Below are 2,652 nucleotides of genomic sequence, written 5' to 3' on the forward strand. Positions count from 1 at the left end.
CAGGAAGCCTGGAAAGTACACCGAACACAAAAGTGAAGTTGCTCAGTCATGTCCGACTCTTTGTGACGCCATGGACTGTAGCCCACCAGGCTCCTCCCTCCATGGGATTCTCCAGGCAAGAGTACTGGAGTGGGGTGCCATTTCTTTCTCCAGTGCATGAAAGTGAGAAGTGAAAGAGAAGTCGCTCAGTCGTATCCAACTCTTAGTGACCCTGTGGACTGCAGCCTACCAGGCTCCTCCCTCCACGGGATTCTCCAGGCAAGAGTACTGGAGCGGGTTGCCGTTTCCCTCTCCAGGGGATCTTCCCGACCCAGGGATCGAACCTGGGTCTCCTGCATTCCAGGCAGATGCTTTAACCTCTGAGCCACCAGGGAAGCCCATTGAACACAATACCCACCTCAAATAACCATGTACTTGTCCCAGTGTCTCCTCTATCCCCTCCTTATGGTTTCCATGTTGGATACAATGAACTTCATTCCTCATTTATTAACTATCATCACTCTTACGGCCAGCCTCCCTTGTCTCTGCAAAGGAAAGAGTATCTCATACGCAGGATAACTGGGCATTAAACTTGCCTCAGCTGTTTTCTAAGTGACCTTGAGCAAATCAGTGAACTCTCATCAATTTTCTCATTTATGATATGTTAATAAAAATAAAACAAAATAACACTCTTTTATAATTAGATTGTGATTGCATGTACACTTGTGGTGGATTCATGTCAATGTATGGCAAAACCAATACAGTATTGTAAAGTAAAAATAAAAATTTAAATAAATAAATAAAGGGGAAAAAAAGTACTGATGAACGTATTTGCAGGGCAAGAAGAGAGACACAGATGTACAGAATGAACCTGCAGACACTGGGCAAGAATGAGAGGGTAGGATGAATCAGATTAGTACTGACATATACACACTGCTGCTGCTGCTGCTGTTGCTAAGTCGCTTCAGTCGTGTCCGACTCTGTGCAACCCCATAGACGGCAGCCCACCAGGCTCCCCTGTCCCTGGGATTCTCCAGGCAAGAACATTGGAGTGGGTTGCCATTTCCTTTTCCAATGCATGAAAGTGAAAAGTGAAAGGGAAGTCGCTCAGTCGTGTCTAACTCTTAGTGACCCCATGGACTGCCGCCTACCAGGCTCCTCCGTCCATGGAATTTTCCAGGCAAGAGTGCTGGAGTGGGGTGCCATTGCCTTCTCCGATATACACCCTACCACCTGAAAAATGGATAGCTAGTAGGAACCAGCTGTATAGCACAAGGGGCTCAGCTTGGTACTCTGGGATGAGCGAGAGAGGTGGAGTTGCTGGGGGAGTGGGAGGAATATCCAGGACAAAGGGAATACACACACTCACGCACACACACACACACACATAGAGCTGATTCTGTACAACAGAAACTAACACAACATTGTGAAGGGATTATACTCCAATTTTTTTTAATGGAGATTTTGAATGTGAAAGTACTTTTGAAAAGTGTTATATCATGTGAAGGATGACTATCCCCTTACTAGGAACCCTTCTGACGAACCCTCTGGGGCTACAGATTGTGCTTGCACGGAATGTTGCTTGGCTGGTTGAAATCAGCCAGCTGACACTGGCTGTATCATTGAAAAAGGAGCCCTCTGTCCACAGCCACCTCATGCACTATCGCCTTCGGGAAGAAGGCCACACATCAGTGGGGTCCCCATCTGTTTCAGCCAGCCAGCCAGCCAGCTCCAACCTGTCAACCAACCATCTCTAGCCCAGTTGGTCTCTTCATATTACCTCCGAAACCCCAGTAATTTCAATCTGTTTTGTCGATTGTTTAGATACTTGGTCTATAGGAACCAAATCATCAGTTTAACTAATTTTGGTATTGGATTCACCAGGTGTTCTGGAGCTACATAGGCATGTGGTTCATACAGAGAGTGTTCCCTAGGGCTCTTTGGGAAGAGGACAGAAACTTCTGTACTGTGTGCCATTATTCCTTCAGAGTCTTAGTGTTGCCACCACAACTGTTGGAAACTGAGAAACAGAATTGACTTTATGTACAGAAAGAACACTACTGAATCCCCAAGTATAAAACATCATCCTTTCCCCCACACCTTTATTTCCCTGGCCTAGTCCTTTATTTTCCTTACTTGATATTCTAACCTTTTGCACTCTTTGGAAACTAAAGGTCAAAACAACATTGCTGATTGACTCAAAATGGGAAATAATCATTAGCTAGCAATATAAGTGAATTAACTGATTATTACTTGAGCAGTGGCTTTCTCGCTGAGTCCAGAAGGAAGAGAACAGAAGACAGGTAAGAGAGTCATTAAGGATGGGATAAAGGAACGTGGCAGTTTTCACATCTGATAGGACAAAGTAAGTACACGGGAAGAAAGGCATCAATCACTGGGTGAAAGAGCAGAACACAAGCCAGTGGAAAAAAGGCAGGCGGAGAAATGCATTTGATCCAAAGCTTCATGGCTGGACTTCCACTAAGGAGACGCTGTAGATAGAGTAGTAGGTAGACACAGCAGATAAGGAGCTGACATTGCTTGGGGAATGGTGGGAGTTGATTGCTCCAGGTTACTCAGAGCTGAGTGCTGTGTTTGCTAGCATCTATCATGCATTCCTTAGGCAAAGTATGTTTGGAGCAGATTTCAAAAATAGTTATACTGTTTTGGACC

At 45.2% G+C, this 2,652-nt stretch overlaps 1 non-coding gene across 1 annotated transcript; it reads right to left on the reverse strand.

Moving 5' to 3' along the window:
* Positions 1 to 302: 302 nt before the first annotated feature.
* Positions 303 to 374, reverse strand: TRNAS-GGA (transfer RNA serine (anticodon GGA)). The gene has a single exon. It is a non-coding gene; the product is annotated as a tRNA-Ser (tRNA).
* Between the last annotated feature and the right edge of the window lie 2,278 nt (positions 375 to 2,652).

Source organism: Ovis aries, chromosome 2 (genome assembly GCF_016772045.2).
Source record: "Ovis aries strain OAR_USU_Benz2616 breed Rambouillet chromosome 2, ARS-UI_Ramb_v3.0, whole genome shotgun sequence".
In the NCBI taxonomy this organism is placed as follows: Eukaryota; Metazoa; Chordata; class Mammalia; order Artiodactyla; family Bovidae; genus Ovis; species Ovis aries.